The sequence below is a fragment of the Halichoerus grypus genome, chromosome 14, assembly GCF_964656455.1.
Source record: "Halichoerus grypus chromosome 14, mHalGry1.hap1.1, whole genome shotgun sequence".
Taxonomy (NCBI): Eukaryota; Metazoa; Chordata; class Mammalia; order Carnivora; family Phocidae; genus Halichoerus; species Halichoerus grypus.
In genome coordinates, this window is record NC_135725.1 from 30,137,457 (window position 1) to 30,159,109 (window position 21,653).

General features: G+C 39.2%; 1 non-coding gene across 1 annotated transcript; it reads left to right on the forward strand.

Moving 5' to 3' along the window:
* The first annotated feature begins 16,303 nt into the window (after positions 1 to 16,303).
* On the forward strand, positions 16,304 to 16,411 carry LOC118550621 (U6 spliceosomal RNA). The gene has a single exon (XR_004924663.1). It is a non-coding gene; the product is annotated as a U6 spliceosomal RNA (small nuclear RNA).
* Positions 16,412 to 21,653: the final 5,242 nt, after the last annotated feature.

A 21,653-nucleotide genomic window follows, 5' to 3' on the forward strand; every position in this document is an offset into this window, starting at 1 on the left:
TGCCTTTGGCTCAGGTCATGATCCTGGAGTTCCAGGATTGAGTCCCCCATCGGGCTCCCTGCTCATTGGGGAGGCTGCTTCTCCCTCTGACCCTCCCCGCTCTCATTCTCTCTCTCTCTCAAATAAATAAATAAAATCTTAAAAAAAAATTTGCCAGACAAAATACTGGAGAGGAAAGAGTGGTACTAAGTGAGAGCCATGAGATCTGTAGAAAGGTCTCTGTGAGTCTTTGGCTGAATATGGACTTCTGAATGCATGTCAGAAAACTACTCAAGGTTGGGGAAAGAACTGCTGCTGGGAAGGAGTAGAGTGGAAAGTCACCAAAGTATACACAGAAAAGGGCAGTTTGTTATCCCACTGGCCAGAGTAGAAAGATCTCTTAATTCACAGATGATTCAGTATAATAACGTGAAAGATTCTACATTGGTACAGGAGCAAAATTAGCCCTAAACTAGATGCTCTAGGTGCTCTGAATACAACAAAACAAAGCTTAAAAGCAGACCTTGAAAAGATAAAACTAATTTCAAATAATTTTATTCCAAAGCCCCCAAATATTTATTTAATTAATTAATTAATTTATTTATTTATTTATTTATTTTTAAAGATTTATTCATTTGACAGAGAGAGACACAGCGAGAGAGCGAACACAAGCAGGGGGAGTGGGAGAGGGAGAAGCAGGCTTCCCACGTAGCAGGGAGCCGGATGCGGGGCTCGATCCCAGGACCCCGGGATCATGAGGCGAGCCGAAGGCAGACGCTTAACGACTGAGCCACCCAGGCGCCCCCCCAAATATTTTAAAATACCAAAATATATAGCACCCAACAATGTAAAATCCACAACAACTAGCATCCAATAAAAAATTACAAAGTATGCAAAGAAGCACATATGATCTTTTTAACCAAGAGAAAATCTAATCAATAGGAATAGAACAGGATATGACACATACGATAAGTGTAGCAATCATGAACAAACAGGACTGCATTCTGAGGCAGTGACATGGCCAGGTCTCCTCACCCACTGGGATGAAGTGGCTGTAGTTCTTTAAGATCACATGTCTGTGCAGAGTCCTCTGAGCAGGGCCCAGGGGCTTCCACTCCTCCCCAATGAACTCCACACTCACATCCTCGAGTGACAGCGCTCCCTGTAACAGAACATTTCTGATCAATCCTGTGTGTTTAGAAACTGGTGACATGGAAAATACCTTTGAAAACTCATATAATGTTTACTGTTGAGAGTTTAAAACAAAATATTATAAAATAATAAATAAAATATAAAATGTTATTAAAGCCCTAACTCTTATACTCTGGGGTATCATACAATTAGTACAAATATTATTCTTATGCCTTAATTCATTTGTATATATTTCTAAAATATGTAAATATGCTAAGAGTTAATATACTAGTGATAAAACTTGGTATCTTTTTAAAGATAAAGTCATTATAAATAGACTTCCTGTAATCATTTCCTGTATATCTGTGACTCATCATGAGCACCCTGTAGGATACACACACCCTCACCCCAAGTCCTCTGCTGGAGTAATGGGGAATCAATAAAGAGATACCTTTAAGGAGGTAGTACTCAGAATTTCACAAGCACATATTTATATTCATTTGCATTTCAGAAGCACATATTTATATTCAAATGATTCCCAACAGAGGTACCAAGGCAATTCAATGGAGAAACTATATACTTCTCAACAAATGGTGCTGTAACTTTCAAACATATATAAGGAGAAAAAAAGTGAAATGCTTGTGATCATATTAGCCAAATATTTCTTATATAAGACAAGAAAGTATAAGTCACTGTTATGGACTGAATTGTGTCCCCTATGTATGTCGAAACCCTAACCCTCAATGTGACTCTATTTGGAGGTAGGGACTATAAGAAGGTAATTAAGGGGGGGTGCGTGGGTGGCTTAGATAGTTAAGCGTCTGCCTTTGGCTCAGGTCATGATCCCAGGGTCCTGGGATCGAGCCCCGAATTGGGCTTCTGGCTCAGCCGGGAGTCTGCTTCTCCGTCTCCCTCTGCCTCTCCCCCTGCTCATGCTCTCTCTCTCTATCTATCTCTATCTCTGTGTCTCAAATGAATATATAAAATCTTTAAAAAAAGAAGGTAATTAAGGTTAAATGAAGTAACAAAGGTGGGGTCCTGATCTGATAGAACTGGTAGCCTTATAAGAACAGGAAGAGGCACAGGAGAACTCTGTTTCTGTGTGTACACAGAGGAAAGGCCATGTGAGGACACAGTGAGAAGGTGGCCCTCTGTAAGGCAGGAAGAGAAGTCACACCAGAAACCAACACTGATCATATCTTGCCCTTGGACTTCTGTTGTTTAACCTACCTGGTCTGTGGTATTTTGTTATGGCAGCCTGAGTAGACTAATATACTCATGAAAGAAAAATATTTTAAAGACTACAAAAACTGATAAATTTAATACCTCTGCTCTTTTTTTTCTTTAAGATTTTATTTAAATTCCAGTTAGTTAATATAGTGTAATATTAGTTTCAGGTGTACAAATTAGTGGTTCAACACTTACATACAACACCTGGTGCTCATCACAAGAACTGCACTCCTTAATCTCCATCATGTATTTCATCCATAGCCCCACCCACCTCCCCTCTGGTAACCATCAGTTTCTTTTCTATAGTTAAGAACCTGTTTCTTGGGGCACCTGGGTGGCTCAGTGGTTAAGCATCTGCCTTCGGCTCAGGTCATGGTTCCAGGATCCTGGGATCAAGCCCCGCATCGGGCTCTCTGCTCGGCAGGAAGCCTACTTCTTCCTCTCCCACTCCCCCTGCTTGTGTTCCCTCTCTCGCTGTGTCTCTCTCTGTCAAATAAATAAATAAATTTTTTTTAAAAAAAGAGTCTGTTTCTTGGTTTCCCTCTGTTTCTTTTTTCCCTATGGTCTTTTGTTTCTTAAATTCCACATATGAGGGAAATCATATGGTATTTGTCTTTCACTGACAGAATTATTTCACTTAGCATAATACTCTCCAGCTTCATCCATGTCATTGCAAATGGAAATATTTCATTCTTTTTTATGGCGGAGTAATATTTGTGTGTGTGTGTGTGTGTACCACAGCTTCTTTATCCATTCCTCTGTTGATGGACATTTAAGCTGTTTCCATAATTTGGTTATTGTTGATAATGCTGCTATAAACATCAGGGTGCATGTATCCCTTTAAGGTAGTATTTTTGTATTCTTTGGGGAAATACCTAGTAGTGCAGTTGTTGGATCTCAGGCTAGTTCTATTTTTAACTTTTTGAGGAATATCCATACTGTTTTCCAGAGTGGTTACCCCAGTTTGCATTCCCACCAATGGTGCAGGAGGTTTCCCCTTTCACCACATCTTCCCCAACACCTGTTGTTCTTGTGTTCTTGATTTTAGTTATTCTGGCAGGTGTGAGGTGATATCTCATTTTAATTTTGATTTGTATTTCCTAGATGATGAATATTGTTGAACATATTTTCATGTGTCTGTTGACCATCTGGATGTCTTCTTTGGAAAAATGTCTATTCATGTCTTCTGCCCATTTCTTAATTGGATTATTTGTTTTTTGGGCATTGAGTTGTATAAGTTCTTTATGTATTTTGGATGCTAACCTTTTATCCGATATGTCATTGCAAATATTTTCTCCTATTCTGTAAGTTGTCTTCTAGTTTTGTCAATTGTTTCCCTTGTTGTGCAGAATATTTTTATTTTGATGAAGTCTCAATCGTTTATTTTTGCTTTTGTTTCCCTTGCCTCACGAGACATAACTAGAAAGATGTTGCTACAGCTAATGTCAAAGGGATTACTGCCTGTGTTCTCCTCTAGGATTTTAAGTTTCCTGTCTCACATTTAGGTCTTTAATACATTTTGAATTTATTTTTATGTATGGTGTAAGAAAGTGATCCAGTTTCATTTTTTTGCATGTTGCTGTCCAGTATTCCCAACACCATTTGTTGAAGAGACTGCCTTTTTCCCATTAGATCTTCTTTCCTGCTTTGTCAAAGATTAGTTGACCATATAGTTGTTGGGTCCATTTCTGGGTTCTCTATTCTGTTCCATTGATTTATGTGTGTCTATTTTTGTGCCAGTACCATACTGTCTTGATGACTACAGTTTTGTAATATAGCTTGACGTCCGGAATCATGATGCCTCCAGCTTTGCTTTTCGTTTTCAGGATTGCTTTGGCTATTCAAGGTCTTTTGTGATTCCACACAAATTTTGTTCTAGCTCTGTGAAAAATGCTGGTGGTGCTTTGATAGGGATTGCATTTTGCTTTTCTTTTTCAGGATTGCTTTGGCTATTCAAGGTCTTTTATAGTTCCATACAAATTTTAGGATTGTTTGTTCTAGCTCTGTGAAAAATGCTGGTGGTATTTTGATAGGGATTGCATTAAATGTATAGATTTCTTTGGATAGTATAGACATGTTTGTTCTTCTTCCAATCCATGAGCGTGGAATTTTTTCCCATTTCTGTGTGTCCTCTTCAATTTCTTTCATAAGTGTTCTGTAGTTTTCAGAGTACAGATCTTTTACCTCTTTGGTTCAGTTTATTCCTAGATGTCTTATTGGTTTTGGTGCAGTTGTAAATGGGATTGATTCTTTGATTTCTTTTTTGGTTGCTTCATTATTGGTGTATAAAAATGCAACAGATTTCTGTACATTGATTTCATATCCTGCCACTTTGCTGAGTTCATGTATGAGTTCTAGCAATTTTTTGTGGAGTCTTTCAGGTTTTCTACGTAGAGTATTATGTCATCTGCAAATAGTGAAAGTTTTACTTCTTCATTGCCAGTTTGGATGTCTTTTATTTCTTTGTGTTGTCTGATTGCTGAGACTAAGACTTGCAGTACTATGTTAAATAACAGTGGTGAGAGTAGACATCTTTGTCTTGTTCCTGACACAGAGGAAAAGCTCTCATTTTCCCCATTGAGGATGATATTAGCTGTGGGTCTTAAGTATGGGGCTTTTATGATGTTGAGGTATGTTCCATCTATCCCTATTTTGTTGAGGGTTTTTAATCAAGAATGGATGCTGTATTTTCTCAAGTGCTTTTTCTGGATCTATTGAGAGGATCATATGGTTCTTATTTTTTCTTTTATTGATGTGCTGTATCATGTTGATGGATTTGTGAACATTGAACTACCCCTGCAGCCCAGGAATAAATCCCACTTGATCGTGGGGAATAATTCTTTTAATGTACTATTAGATTCGGTTTCCTAGTATCTTGTTGAGAATTTCTGCATCCATATTCATCAGGGATATTGGCCAGTAATTCTCCTTTTTAGTGGGGTCTTTGTCTGGCTTTGAGATCAACTTACTGCTGGCCTTGTGGAATGAGTTTGGAAGTTTTCCTTCATTTATATATTTTTTGAAATAGTTTAAGAAGACTAGGTATTAACTCTTCTTTAAATGTCTGGTAGAATTCCGCTGTGAAGCCATCTCGCCCTGGACTTTTGTCTGTTGGGAGATTTTTGATTACTGATCCAATTTCTTTGCTGGTTATGGGTCTGTTTAGCTTCTCTTTTTCTTCCTGTTTCAGTTTTGGTAGTTTGTATGTTTCTAGGAATTTGTCCATTTCTTCCAGATTGCCCAGTTTCTTGGCATTTAATTTTTCATAATATTCTCTTATACTTGTTTATATTTCTGTGGTGTTGGTTGTGATCGCTCCTCTTTCATTCATGATTTTATCTATTTGGGCCCTTTCTCTTTTCTTTTTGATACGTCTGGCTAGGGGTTTATTAATTTTATTAATTCTTTCCAAGAACCAGCTCTTAGTTTTGTTAATCTGTTCTCCTTGTTTGTTTGTTTTTATTATTTGTTTCTATATCATTGTATTTCTGACCTAATCCCTTCTTCTGCTGGATTTAGACTTTATTTGCTGCTCTTTTTCTTGCTCCTTTAGGTGTAAGGTTAGATTGTGTATTTGAGATTTTTCTTGTTTCTTGAGGTAGGCCTGTATTACAATATACTTCTCTCTTAGGACTGCCTTTGCTGCATCTCAAAGTTTGGGCTGTCTAGCTTTCATTTTCATTTGCTTCCATATATTTTTAAAATTCTTCTTTAATTTCCTGGCTAACCCATTCATTCTTTAGTAGAATGTTCTTTAACCTCCATGCATTTGAGGTCTTTCCAAATTTTTTTCTTGTAGTTGATTTCAAGTTTCATAGCATTGTGGTCTGAAAATATGCATCGTAAGACCTTAGTCTTTTTGTACTTGATGATGGCTGATTTGTGACCCTTTATAGGATATTCTGGAGAATGTTCCATACACACTGGAGAAGAATGTATATTCTGCTGCTTTAGGATAAAATGTTCTAAATATATCTCTTAAGTCCATGTGGTCCAATGTGTCATTTAAAGCCATTTCTCCTTGTTGCTTTTGGCCTAGATGATCTGTCCATTGCTGTAAGTGGGGTGTTACAGTCCCAGGACTACTGTTATTGTATTATTATCAATGAGATTCTTTATGTTTGTTATAAATTGAATATATTGGATGCTCCCAAGTTGGGGGCATAAGTATTTGCAATTGTTAGATCATCTTGATGGATAGATGACTTCTCTATGATATAATGCCCTTCTTCATCTCTTGTTACAGTCTTTGGTTTAAAATCTAGTTTGTCTGATATAAGTATGGCTACTCCAGCTTTCTTTTATTGTCCATTAACATGATAGATGGTTCTCCATCTCCTCACTTTCAATCTGCCAATGTCTGTAGGTCTAAAATTAGTCTCTCATAGGCAGCATATAGATGGATCTCATTTTTTGTCCATTCTGATACCCTATGTCTTTTGATTGGAACATTTAGTTCATTTACATTCAAAGTGATTATTGAAAGATATGAATTTAGTGCCATTGTCTCACCTGTAAAGTTGGTGTTTCTGGTGATGTTCTCTGTTCCTTTCTAGTCTTTATTGCTTTTGGTCATTTTTCCCCCATACAGAGTCCCCTTTAATATTGCTTGCAGGGCTGTTTTAGTGGTCACAAACTCCTTTGGTTTTTGTTTGTCTGGCAAACTCTTTATCTCTCCTTCTATTCTGAATGACAGCCTTGCTGGATAAAGTATTCTTGGTGGCATATTTTTTCCATTCAGCATGTTGAATATATCCTGCCACTTCTTTCTGGCCTGCCAAATTTTCTGGACAGATCTGTTGTGAAACTGATCCATCTTCTCTTGTAGGTTAAGGGCTCTTTTTCCCTTGCTGATTTCAGGATTTTTTCCTTGACTGTTTATTTTATGAATTTGACTCTGACATGTCTTGGTGATGTCTGGATTTTTTTGAATTTAGTGGGAGTTCTCTGTGGTTTTTGGATTTTGATGTCTGTTTCCTTCCTCAGATTAGGGAAGTTGGCATAATTTGCTCAAATAAATTTGAGAATTTTTCCCTCTCTTCCACTTCTGGGACTCCTATGATACAAATGTTACTATGCTTTAAAGTGTCACTGAGGGGCACCTGGGTGGCTCAGTCATTAAGCATCTGCCTTTGGCTCAGGTCATGATCCCAGGGTCCTGGGATGGAGCCCTGCATCGGGCTCCCTGTTCAGCAGGAAGCCTGCTTCTCCTCTCCCACTCCCCTTGCTTGTATTCCCTCTCTCACTGTCTCTCTCTCTGTCAAACAAATAAAATCTTTGGGGAAAAAAAAGAGTCATTGATTTCCCTAGATCAATATTCATGATCCAGTACCTTTCTTTCCCTCTTTTTTTCAGCTTCATTATTTTCCATAATTTTATCTTCTGTATCACTGATTTGTTCCTCTACTTCATCCATCCTCATGGCAATGCATGCATTCAGTTTTGCATCTTGGTTATAGAATTTTTAATTTCATCCTGACTAGATTTTAGTTCTCTTATCTCTGCAGTAAGGGATTCTCTAGTGTCCTCTATGCTTTTCTCAAGCCCAGCTAGTATCCTTATGATTATTGTTTTAAATTCTGGTTCAGATATCTTACTGTATCTGTATTAATTAAATCCCTGCCTGTGACTTCTTCCTGTTTTTTCTTTTGCAGTGAATTCCTCCATTTTGTCATTTTGTTTGAGTCACTGTTTTTGTGTGTGTGATTGTTAGGAAGGTCTGTTGTATTCCTGCTCCTGAAAGTAATGTCTATATTACAAAGAAGTTAAAAAAAAAAGAAAGAAAGAAAGAAAGAAAGAAAGAAAGAAAGAAAAAAGAAAGAAAGAAAGAAAGAAAGAAAAAGAAACTAGATCATAGGTGTGTTTTGGTCTGCTTAGTAAAAGAAGCTAGAGCCAAAAAAAAAAAAAAAAAAAAAGAAGAAGAAGAAAATGAAGAATAGGAAATTGGATCCTATATCCCCTGGAACTGAAGCTTTGCAGCACTCTATGATCAGTAGATTTGCTGCCTGTGAGTGGTTTGTGCTGGTGTTCTGGGGCTAGGGACTGCTGTGCTGATTCTCAGACTTGCCCTAGGGGAGGTGCACCTGCAGGGTGCAAGGGGTTGGGGCTTGGTGTAAGCGTCTCTGGCCTCCATGAGTTGGCTCTGTTTTGCTCACTGAAGTTGGTCAGTGCTGATGGGAGCGGGGAAAATTACATCACCTGCTCTCTTGTCCCTGGAGCTGGGAATTTGCTCTTGCCACTCTTCAGGATGCCCTCATAGAATAGCAAACACTCACCTCTCTTGTGTCTCCAGCTTCCACTAGATCCCTGCCTTCACCCCGTCCGAGCTGTCTGCCTGCCAGGCAGCAGAGTAGTCCTGTGTTTTACCTCAGGTAAGTAGCTAGGTTTCAAAACTCCAAATTTTAGAGATCCACGAGGCTGGACCCACACTGATCCTCTTGGAGAGAGTCTCACCATGCTTTTGCCATTTGCCGGTGTGTCTCAGAAATCGACTGGGCAATCAAGCAGTGGTTTGGAGTTTATGGTAAAGGGCAGCAAAAAGCCAGCACCAAGGCTTGATGCCCTCAGTGGGTGTCTTTGTTCCTATGCTAGGGTACAGGGTAGCTCAATGTCTCCTGTGGGGTCTTTGTCCCCAGAGAGGCCACATCGGCATTCCCAAATGCACTCCAAGAAGGGAACTGTTTCTCCCCATGTGACCCAGGGGATCCTCAGACCATGTTGCCCTCTCCTAGGTCTCCACCCTCCTTTCCCACCAGAGCACCACTAAGCCTGCCAGGCACCACCCTGGTGACGGCACAGACCTCCAAACTTCAGACTTTGCACTCCACTGCTTATAAAAAAACTTGCAGTTTAAAAACAAAAACAAAAACTTGCAGTATAGCCTTTCTCCTTTTCCCAGTCAATGGTTTTGGGGAAGGTTTTTCTTGTACAATCCCCTGCACACTGATTCACTCTTTCTCTCTCTCTCTCTCTCTCCTGCTTCCCTCTCTGTAATCATGGCTCCTTCCCCTTTGCAGCACCCACAGTTCTTCTCTCCCCCAAATCAACCCTCTGTAGCTCTTACCTTCCATGATGTGGCTGTTTTTTCAACCTCTAATTGTGGAGTTTTGCTCTCTTAGTCCTCAAATCGATTTCTTGGCTGTTCAAAATGACTTGGTATTTATCTAGCTGTGTTCGAGGGAATGAGGCAAGTTTGGGTCCCCCTACTCCTCTGCCATCTTAACTCCTCCCCTTTCTTTTCTTTTTGTTAATTCCAGCTAGGGGGTTATAAATTTTATTAATTTTTTCAAAGAACCAGCTCCTGGTTTCATTGATCTGTTCTACTGTTTTTGTTTCTGTTGTTGTTGTTGTTGTTTGTTTCTGTATCATTTATTTCTGCTCTCGTCTTTATTATTCCCTTCCTGCTGCTGGCTTCAGTCTTCATTTTTTGTTCTGTTTTGTGTGTGTGTGTGTGGTTTTTGGTTTTTGTTTTTTGTTCTTCTTCTTTTTTTTTTTTTTTTGGTTCCTTTAGGTGTAAGGTTAGTTTATTTGAGATTTTTCTAGCTTCTTAAGGTAAAAACCTCAGCTCTTTGAAAAATACTGTTAAGAATATGAAAAAAACATAAGCTGAGGGAAAATATCTACAAATCATTTATCTTAGGAAAAATTTTTATAAAATATATATAACTCTTCAAATCAGTAAGAAACAACTTTTTTTTTCCAGGTGAAAAATAACTTTTTAAAGGGGGAAAAAGATCAAACACGTACTTCATCAAAAAGGAACAGATGAAGGGCACCCGGGTCGCTCATTTGGTTAATGGTCTGACTCTTGATTTCAGCTTAGTTCATGATCTTGGGGTCGTGGGATCGAGCCCCATGACAGACTCTGTGCTCACCATAGAGTATGCTTCTTCCTCTCCCTCTTCTCCTCCCCCCACTCTTTCTCTCTCTCTCTCAAATAAAGAAAATCTTAAAAAAAAAAAGGAATAGATGATATACAAAAACATAATCATTATTAGACATTAGGAAAATCAAATTAAAACTAAAATGAAATACTATTACAAACTAATATAATGGCTCAAATAAAAAACCTGTCATTACTAAATGCTGGTGAAGATGAAGAGCAACTAGAACCCTCACACACTGCTCATAGAAATGAAAACTGGTACAGCCACTTTAAAAAAGTTTAACAGTTTCTTATTATGTTAAACATACACTTATTATGAGACTGAGCAATCCCATTCATTCTTTGGTATTAACCCAAGAGGATGAAGACGTATGTTCACACATAGAAATCTGTATATAAATATTTATGGCTGGAAATAATCCAAATATGTTATCACCTGGTGAACAGATAAATAAACTGTGGAATAGCCATACAAAAGATCACTACTCTTCAATAAAAATAAATGAACTGAAACATGGACCTGAGACCAAATGAATGGCACTGTCTTTGACTTGCAAAATTTGTCGAATAGGTGGCCCTGGACATTTCACTGACAAATTCAAATCCAATTTCTCTAAAGTTTTAAATGAGTCAGAAGTAGATGAGCATGGAAACTCTTCATGAACCATCACTGTGAAATTCCATGAGGTAAGGATAACATCACTAGTGTCACATGGGGTGACGGACATGGTGACAGCAGCATCTGTAATGCATGGGGCCATTTAGGGAAGGTGGATACAGAATTTCTTCCCTCTTCCTGGTTAAGGGTGTCCCCAGACCTCGCCCTTATGAGCGGTCCAATGAAGTGGTCTTTCCTGAGCCAACTACCCCCAGGCCATCCCAGCTTACCTTGTTCTTCTCAAGGCTAGCCCAAAGTCCCCACTGTCACACAGTATTGTGGCTTCTGAATGTGGTGGCATCACCGAGTCTGGCTCATTCTTGACAGGAGGATCAAGAACTTCTTCTGGCTGTGCAGACCTTTCTGGGCTCTTCTGTCTCTGCTCTGACTCTGGAGAGAGATCTAAGGTAAAGGGGCACTCTCTTCCAGGGAAGATATTCCTATCTAGAGAGTCCCCTTGCTTTCTGCTTCTTAAGAGCTGCTTTGCTCTAAAATGAATTTCCCAGGAACTGGGACCTGGGCCCCAAGGAACTAATTTTAAAGCCACAAAGCTGACCCTCTTGGAGTTCACTATAATCTCAGATTGAAAATACAGCCTGCCAGTGCATCAGGGGGCTAGGAGGCTCTGTTTGACTCAAGGGATCTAAGGAGACCCCAGAAATCCCAGAATACACTTGACACATGGTAGATTTTATCTACATTCACTTCCCATTATATCCTTGGTGATTTGTGGACAGGTCACTCTTTTAAGTGCTCTGAAGGCTGCAGTGCTGGTTTCAAGCAGGTGTGGTATTTATACAAAGCCTGAGGTTGGAAGTAAAGCACACCTGCCCTTGAATCCAAACTCCCTCACTGCTAGCTTGTGACTTGGGCACATCACTCCACCAACCTGAGCTTCAGTTGTTATTTTTAATGAAAATGGTTATTCCAACATCATAGCATGGTTAGAATGGTTGTGAGGTTTACATAAGTCATCCAATAAAAGGAACAAAGTGTCTTCTAAATATTACAACAGTTGTCACTTACTCAGGGCTCAATACCCTGAACTAGTCTATTTGATTTACAACTTAGACTTATCTAACCAGTTTCAAAACAACACCATGAAGCAATCATTATTAATATCCTCATTGTCCATTGAGAAACCTCTTACCCAGGTTCCTTTTCTAGCCCCTGCTTGCAGGTGACGGCTGGAATTTACCAGGGTCTTTCTGGCTCCAGAACTTGGGCTCCACCACAGACCTACCCCTGCTGCTTTCTGGCATGCTCACAGTCTGCAATATAAATAAGTTTTCCCTTCCTGCCACCAGCAGGGGCTTTTCTCCAGTTGTGCTGCAGGTGGGTCCAGGCACAAGGTCCCCACACTTTCTGGCCTGCACTGAGCACCTGCTCCTGACATGGGCTTTGCCCTACCTGAACCTGGGAGCCTGACTCTGGGGGTTGAGCCTGGGAGGTCCCTAAGACTTCCTGCTCCTGCCCTCTGGGTCACAAGCCCACTCCTCTCAGAAGTTCGCAGGCAGCCCCGTCTTGCCGGATGAGCCAGCCAGATTCAAAATTACATTTGCCACAAGCCTCCACACCTTGAAGTTAGTTTGCAGTTTCTTCCTTATTAGATGGTTGGAAGATGTCCTCCATAGTCTCTCCTGCCCAGGTTCTCTCAGTCCCCAGGTGTTAGGGGTTAAATTTGAACTTTACAGAGAAATACAAGGTGTGGTCCTCCATCAAACCCCAATGGGAAAAGCAACTATTGCCAAGGATGTTGGGAACAATTTGGGAAATTTGAATGTGGACTGACAATTAGGAATATTAATGTACATTACACTTGTTAAGTGGATTATATTGGAAAATGTACTGATTTTATAAAGGTATGCATAGTGTCACATTATCTTTGTTAATTTACTTTAGGAAATTTCAGCAAAAACTAACAAAGCAAATATGACAAAAGGTTAAGGAAGGTTTTTTAAATCAAGGGCATGGCTGGCTATATATGGATGTTCATTTTACCATTTTCTATTTTCTATGTTTTTCAAATTTTTGTAATACAAAAAAAAGGGGGGATTCTCTCTCCATCAATGTGCCTTTTTTTTGAAGTTCTGTTGTTGTTGTTGTTGTTTGTTTGTTTCAAAGCTGTCCAGAGAAGTCAAGATACAAGTATCTCTTGGGAATAAGGTTGTGAAATGTAAATAAGACACTTGAATATGGAGCACAACAGTACTATAAAGTACCTGTGACCGACAGATTTTATCCCAGGAAAGGAAGAAAAAAAAAGTAAATTTCAAAAATACGTAACATACAAAAGTACACACAATGCAAAATAAGAAAATGGTTATCAAGCAAATCACACAACTCCCAGAGATGATCCTGCTCAAACCTTACAGTGAGTATCTTGTTGATTTTTTTTTAACCAAATTAGGGACATACAAGCATAGTATTACAGGAACATCTTTTTTGCTGAATTTACATATACTGAGCATGCATCTGGTCACCATTATTTCACAATACCAATGATTTCTTCTATGACAGTGATTTTTTAAAATTGGATCCTACTCATAAGGGGAAATAAGGAATAGAGTCTTCAACAAGTTAGTGAAATCTGTATAAACACACGCGTGAAGCTTTACTCTTCCTAGGAAACACTCGTCCCCACCCCACCCAATACCACTTATGACCTGGCCCCTGCCAGCGCCTTTCTCAGCCTCCTCCTAGTCCAGTGAAGCGAGTGTGGACTTGGAGGCCCTGGGCCAGCAGAAGGGGCGGTGGGCGGAGCTCTGCAGGTGGTGACCAGCTCGCTCAGCTCCTCCCCAGCCCCGCCGCAGACGCTCTCTCGGTGCGTCCTGCAGCCTCGCTTCCTGGGCTCCCTGGCGTTTGGGGTGTCCGCCGAAGTTCTGAGTGTTGGCGCATACTACCGCCTTGCTTCCCCGAGTCCAGGGGCGTCCTTCCGCCTAGCTCTTCCCCAACGGCCTTGGCGGCGCGAGTCTGGGCGTGTCCTCCCGCCTCAATAGGTGGGGTCTGGGGACGTTCTCCCTCCGCCAGGTCCCGGGCCAACGGGAATGGAGTCTGGGTTTACTCCAGTTGGGAAAGGAATATTCTATGTTGGATGGTTCCCGAGGGTCATGGATATGTCCCCTTAATCAAACTGAGTTTTTTATCTTTGCGAAAATGGACCCTGATCGGTGTCCTGTGGGCTCTTTTGGGGAAGGTAAAAAAAAAAAAATGTTATTTTCCATAAACGATGTAATTGGTTTATTAATAATCAAATACCCCTCTTTTTCATTAAATGCAGCTTTCTGGGGGCTCTTGGCTCAGTGGTTAAGCCTGTACCTTTGGCTCAAGTCATGATCTCAGGGTTCTGGGATTGGGGGTGGGGGCAGCTCAGCAGGGAGTCTTACTTGTCCCTTTCCCTCTGCCCTATCCCCAGCTCTCTCTCTCAAATAAATAAATGAAATCTTTAAAATAAATAAATATTTTTTTCAACTAGCATCTTCTTTCATGAAGACAGAAGCATTTTTTTAAATTTAAATTCAATTAGCCAACATATAGTAAGTAGTACATCATTAGTGTCAGATGTAGTGTTCAATAATTTATCAGTTGCGTATAACAAATAAATAAATGCAGCTTTCTGTATAAAAATCCTTGAACTTGTAAATGCAAAAGCTAAACGTGACAGTATAAGAAATGGTCAACCCAACTACATTTATTTGTTTTGTAGTGTGCTTTGCAACTTGATATTTTATTGCCCTTATGCTCTGCAATGAACAAGATTGTTATTTTTTAAACACTTGAGTTACATCTGTTTACCTTTTGAATGAATGTAAATATATATAAATGTTTCTTTTAAAAATGTAAATCCATGCTCAATTTGACCAAAATACAGCAGTGAGGATACTGAAAGCTATCTTCCTCCTCTCTAACTCATCTTCCAAATAAAACTTGATGCTTAACTCTAGACTTTATGCTAAAACTAACAATGCATTTTTCAAAAAATGTGGTTACTGCTTGTTTACAACTTGTTTTTACACTATCTCCTGATCCAGTTATCTGGTCAGGCTTTGTAGAACTAAATCATTCTTTTCTGCATTGTAAGGGGCATATCATGTTTATTTAATCAATCTCTTTGTGACTGATGTTCAGTTTGTCTCCAGTTTTCACTATTATAAATAATACATAGCAAACATCATCGTCCATACATCTTTTGCATATATATGTGATTATTTCTTTGCCACAAATGCCTAAGTGGTAGATTACCCAGTTAAAATGTGTACATGTTAAATATTTGATAAATGCAAATAAGTAGTCTTCAGAAAGTCTATACCAGCTTACACTGTTTTGTCACATCTATTTTAACACCAGATACCATGCATTTTTGAAAACTGATTATTGATGATGCTTAAGAAATTAGAAATGTCTTAAAGGAAGGAAAGTGGGTGAAACACACATTCATTCAACAAACATTTATTGAAAACCTGTGGAGTGACAGACCTCATTCTAGATGCTGGGATAATAAGCAATAAAAATTTCCACTCCTGTGCAGTTTATGATCAGGGTTGCTGTGGTCAATTAAGAAACAATGGAATACTTAAGGAGATCTAATAAAAAAGCCTGGGCAGGGTTGGTGAGTCCAGTCATCTGTGACTAGTGACCGTAGGCAGACATTATCACCACAAGAACTGCCATGGAGGCAGGAAGTATTACTACAACCTGGGAGAAAAGACTACACCAGAGAGAGCTGTGGCCTTACGAAGAGGAACATTATAATGGCCAACTCATGGCTCAGCATAACAAGTCAAAGGTATAAACCCCCAAACTTCATTTGCTTTCCACCTTCTCATCTCTTATCCCTAATGTGCATTTACATCCCCCTTCTCTGTGTCATTCTTAGAAGTGCATCCACATAGTCTCCTCCAGAACTCCTTGTTAATTTTCCAGTTATTTTTTTTTCCTAGCCCTGGAATACCAGTCAACTCACTGAGCCATTGGTCATGAATCCGTATGACTTTTTTTTTTTAAAGGTTTTACTTAGGGGCGCCTGTGTGGCTCAGTCGGTTGAGCGTCTGCCTTTGGCTCAGATCATGATCCCAGGGTCCTGGGATAGAGCCCCACATCAGGCTCCTTGCTCAGCGGGAAGCCTGCTTCTCCCTCTCCCTCTCTCTCTGCCTGCTGCTACACCTGCTTGTGCTCTCTCTCTGTCTCAAATAAATAAATTTTTTAAAAATCTTAAAAAAAAGATTTATTTATTTGTCAGAGAGAGCACAAGCAGGGGAAGCGGCAGGCAGGGGGAGAAGCAGGCTTCCTGCTGAGCAGGGAGCCCAACGCGGGACTCGATTCCAGGACCCTAGGATCATGACTTGAGCCAAAGGCTGACATCCAAATGACTGAGCCACCCAGGTGTCCCTGAATCAGTATGACTCAACAGGTGTCCTTCTGTGCTTGCTTTGGCAGCACATACACTAAAATTGGAACAATACACAAGAAGATTAGCACTGCCCCTATACAAGCATGACACGAAAATTCATGAAACATTCCATATGTAAAACAAAAACAAAAACAACATGTGTCTCCTTCCATACAAAGTGGACAACCAAATATACCTCTCGAAACTGCCCATAAGGAGAATTTTTCTGTGCCAGTCTTTCAGGGTCACCCATGAATGGGGCTATAATACAGCAGCCATTCACTTCCAGATGATGTTACCACACCTTGCAGACATATTTATAACCCAAGGAGGGTGCTTTTCCCTCCTCTGGAAATGTCGAATGTTCATGGTGGACTTCCCATGGGGCTCTAAGGTGCATGGAGGGTCATGTGTTGAGGCAGTAGGAATATGTATCATGTGAGTGTGAACCACTTGCTTGTACAGTTTGCTTGTACCTCTGGTTTTACATCTACCATTCCATTTAACAAAGGAATATCCTTGCACACATCCAATATTTTGATTCAGTGAAATAAATTATCATGTTCATGATAGATATTTTGGGTCACGTAGTCACTTGCTATCCCATGTTTAAGGAGTTTAGTCTCTATGGGGACCCAGTAGCAAATCAGAAGATGCTTTTCAAATGGAGGATAGTTATCATGAAGTTAAGGCATACCTTAATCCAAAACCCTGGGAACTTAAGCTATATTGAGTCTTCCAATCTATGAATATGGCACGAATCTCCATTTATTTAGGTCTTTGGTATTTTAATCAGCATTTTGAATTTTTTGTCATACAGATCCTGCATATATTTTGTGAGATTTGTTTTAATTTTTTGGAGCAATTGTAAATAGTACTACATTTAAATTTTTCATTTCCAATTTATTTTGCTAATTTATAGAAGTATGATTGATATTTGTGTGTTGACCTTGTATTCTATGATCCTGCTAAACTCACTTAATAGTTTTAGGAATGTTTGGTAGATTCCTTGGGATTTTCTGTGTAGACAATCATATACTCTGCAAATAAGGATAGATTTGTTTCTTCCTTTCCAATCTATATGCCTTTTGTTTTGTTTTGTTCTCTTGCATTATTTAAATGGCCAGGATCTAGTACCATGTAAATTGTTTTAGGGAGAGTGGACACTCATGCCTGGGTCTTAATTTTAGGGGGAAAAACATTAAGGCTCCAGTTATTAAGTGTGCTGTTAGCTTTAGTAATTTTGTGGTTCTTTATCAGATTGAGGAAGTTTCCTTTTATGTATAGTTTGCTGGGAGTTGTTATTATGAATGGATGTTGGATCTGGTCAAGTGCTTTTTCTGCATCAATTGATCTGCTTTTTCTTCTTTAGCCTGTCAAAATTGTAGATTACACTGATTGATTTTCATATATTGAGCCAGCCTTGTGTTTGTGGTATAAACCATACCTGGTTGTAGTAATCTTTCTACATATTTATGGATATGATTTACTTATATTTTATGAAAACTTGTATGTTTTGTTCATAAGGACAATTGGACTGTAGTTTTTTTTATACTGTCTTTGTTTGACTTTGATATTGGCCTTATAAAATAAGCTGGGGCACCTTGTTGGCTCAACTGGTTGAGTGTTTGCTCTCAGCTCGGGTCATGATCTCATGGGTCCTGGGACTGAGTCCCACGTCAGGCTCCCTGCTCTGTGGGGAGTCTGCTCCTCCCTCTCTCTCTCCCTCTGTGTTCTTTCTCTCTCTCTCAAATACATAAATAAAATCTTAAAAAAAATAAGCTGGGAAGTGTTCCCTCCACTTTTGTTTTCTGGAAGAGTTTGTGTTGAATTGGTGCTATTTCATCTTTTCCCTCCCAGCTCTGAGAATACATACACATTGTAAAATAATCATCACAAATCAAGTTAATTAAGATATCCATCACCTCACATAGTTACCATTTTCCCTTTCTTTCTTCCTTTTCCTTTTCCCTTTCTTTCTTTCTTTCTTTTTCTTTCTTTCTTTCTTCTTATTTCTTCCTTTCTTCGTTCTTTCTTCCTTTCTTTCTTCTTTCTTTCTTTCTTTCTTCTTTCTTTCTTTCTTTCTTTCTTTCTTCTTTCTTTCTTTCTTTCTTTCTTTCTTCTTTCTTTTTTCTGTGGCAAGAACACTTAAAATTTACTCTCATATCAAATTTTAAGTACACAGTACACTATTGTTAGCTATAGTCACATTGCTGTACATTAGATCTCCACAACTCATTCATCTTGAATAACTGAAACTATGCACCCCTTAATGTCTGCACGTTCTATAGTTAGAATTCCTCTTTTATTCCTGGGCGCCTGGGTGGCTCAGTTGGTTAAGCGACTGCCTTCGGCTCAGGTCATGATCCTGGAGTCCCTGGATCGAGTCCCGCATCGGGCTCCCTGCTCGGCAGGGAGTCTGCTTCTCCCTCTGACCCTCCCCCCTCTCATGTACTCGCTCTCTCTCAAATAAATAAATAAAATCTTTTTAAAAAAAAGAATTCCTCTTTTATTCCTGATGTTGGTAAATTGCATCTTCCCTTTATATTTGTCAATCTTGCTAGAAGTTTATCAATTTTATTTATCTTTTCAAAAAACCAAAACTTTTAGTTTGATTTTCTCTTTTGTTTTTGTGGTTTTAATTTTATTGACTCCTGCTCTTATTGTTATCATTCTCTTTCTTCTTCTGGCTGTTTATTTTGCCCTTCTTTTTCTGTTTTCTTGTGGTGGAAGCTTAGATTGTGGATTTGAGATTTTTCTTTTCTAATATAAACTTTTACTTATTCTGACAATATATTATCAGAGATCTAAAAATAATAAGAAAAATCATATCCATATTAAAAGTGTTCAGGATTTCATTAGACAACTATTTGACATTTATGTCAAAGGTGACTGAAAAATAGGTTAAAAAAGGACCTAAATTCATGTGGATAAGTCAATTTGTGTTTTAAGATTCTACATTATTTGTTGAAGAAAGGGATTTTAAAGGTTATGAGAAAGGGGATTAAAATTTTTAAAAATAAAAACTACTTAGGGCAACTGGGTGGCTCATTCAGTTAAGTGTCTGACTCTTGATTTCAGCTCAGGTCATGATCTCAGAGTCATGAGATCGAGCCCTGCATCAGGCTCAGCACTGGGCATGGAGCCTGCTTAAGATTCTCTCTCTCCCCCTCCCTCTGCCCTTCCCCACTCTCTCTCCCTCTCTAAAAAAATAAAATAATAAAATAAATAAAATGAAATATTTTAAAAATAAATAAAAAATAAAAATAAAAACTGCTTTCAGAGTTATTGGTGGTAAGCAGCCTTAGTTACTTGGAATTTTGGCATATTCAAACATTATTATTCATAATAAAGTCATATTAGAGGCCTTTGTCAGTACATTTTCATTATTTCCTTATGTAAATTTCACACGATAAATTCCTTTTAAGCTTGAGCACCAATAGAAAATTGGGCATTTTTAAAAGAAAGATAAGCTTCCTTTAATCAAGGATTTTGAATTATCCTTTGATTCTCAATTACAGAGATTATAATAATTTCTTAATGAGCATATTTCTATTTCATTTTAAAAGATTATTTTCATTTCTTATTTTAATCTCTATTCCTTGTAAACTATGGAATCACCAAGCCTCTGATTGAAAAAAATTTTACAAAAACATCAGTAAGAAGGAATCGATCTTTTGTTCACAGTCATGTGGCCAGAATTTTATATTTTTGTTTTAACTGCATGCGTATTTATTTTTATTATGTGTCATTATGAAATGTCAATGCCATTATAGGAATTTTAAATTCAGGATGTCTGGGTGACTCCATTGGTTAAGCATCTCCCTTCAGCTCAGGTCATGATCCCAGAGCCCTGGGACCTAATCCTGCATCAGGCTCCTTTCTCGGCAAGGAGCCTGCTTCTCCCTCTGCTTGCCACTCCCCCTGCTTATGCTTTCTCTCTTTCTCTTTCTGACAAATAAATAAATAAAATCTTTTTTTAAAAGAAAGTTTAAAGTCAAAAGCACATCTCATTCTTACATACTTGTCCCAAAAGTCTAGCTGAAGTTTTTCCTTTACTGTAATTACCATCCTTGAACTTGTAGGATGGATGGCTTAAATCAGTCATTGACTCAATATGAGAATTCTCTCTTCTGTTTGGATAACCTATGAACACATGTGATGCCACTTCACTCATGAAGGAACAATGCAGAGAACACCACACTGATTGTTCTGAGAAGAATGGACATTAGGAGATGACGAATGGAAAGAGGGATAGGATTCTGGGAATATGACAACAGTGACAACAAAGTTGTTTAATTGCTCTGAATTGCCATGTAAAAAATGGTAGAGCAACTAGATGTCAAAACGAGACTAAACATTAAACATCAGAAACAAATTTACAAAAATAAAAAGATGATAAAGATATCCCCACAAGTCCCAAAATATGGGTTGTGTTGTGGAGACAAACCCCCTGCCTACTAGTAGTCTGTGCAGGAAGAAACAAGGAAAGCAATGAGAGAAGCAATTGGAGAAAGCAGCTCTAAAAGGAAGTTTGTTGTCTCCAGTACCACGTGGCTCTAAGGGGCCTGTGTTAAGATAGATGAAAGGGGATAGAGCAGTATAACTTCTATGAACTCTGAACTAACCTGCCAGGGTTCCCTTTTAGGACAAGGTGCCACACTGAGAAGAAATTGCTTATAGTGGAATCAAAATCAAGCAAGACAAGGACAACAGAGATGATGGAAAGAGAAGATTTACACTAATGTGAAGAAGGAGAATAAAGACAGTGACATTTCAGTAAGCAAAGCCACAATATTTTTGAATTCTATACGCAAAAGAGAAGGTAGTGTTGGAGGGGCTAGGATTCCATACTTCTCTGGAAGTAGGTAGGTCTGATCTCTCCCTACCTCACAATAGTGTTAATGGGATCAAGTATTGCATTGAGGTTCCCTCCCACACTTTGGTAATGAAACTTCACAAGCCAGTACAAGGTAGAACTAGTTATAGCTAGGCTTCACCTCTCCTGCCACTGTCATCAAGGCCCATTGGGGAGCTGACCTTCCACCTTACCTGACATCAGTGAGGCAGAATAGAGTGGTGCAAGGAGGGGTAGTTGACAATCTGCTTCTCCTGTACCCTCATGTGAGTGGGGCCTAGTGAAGTGCTAACCATCCATCCACCCCTACCCACCAGTAACAAAGTGGTGTCAGTCAGCCTTCTGCTCAGCCCACTTTCCCACCTTAGAGGCAGTGGTACCAAAGAGTGAGGGGCTTATACAGCCCCACTCAGAGGCCACAGGTGGTGTGAGTCAGTACACTTTTGCCAGGAAGGTGACAATGAGGTGAAGAGGGACCTGAACTTTCACCCCACCTATCTGCAACAAAACAGTGTGAGTCAGT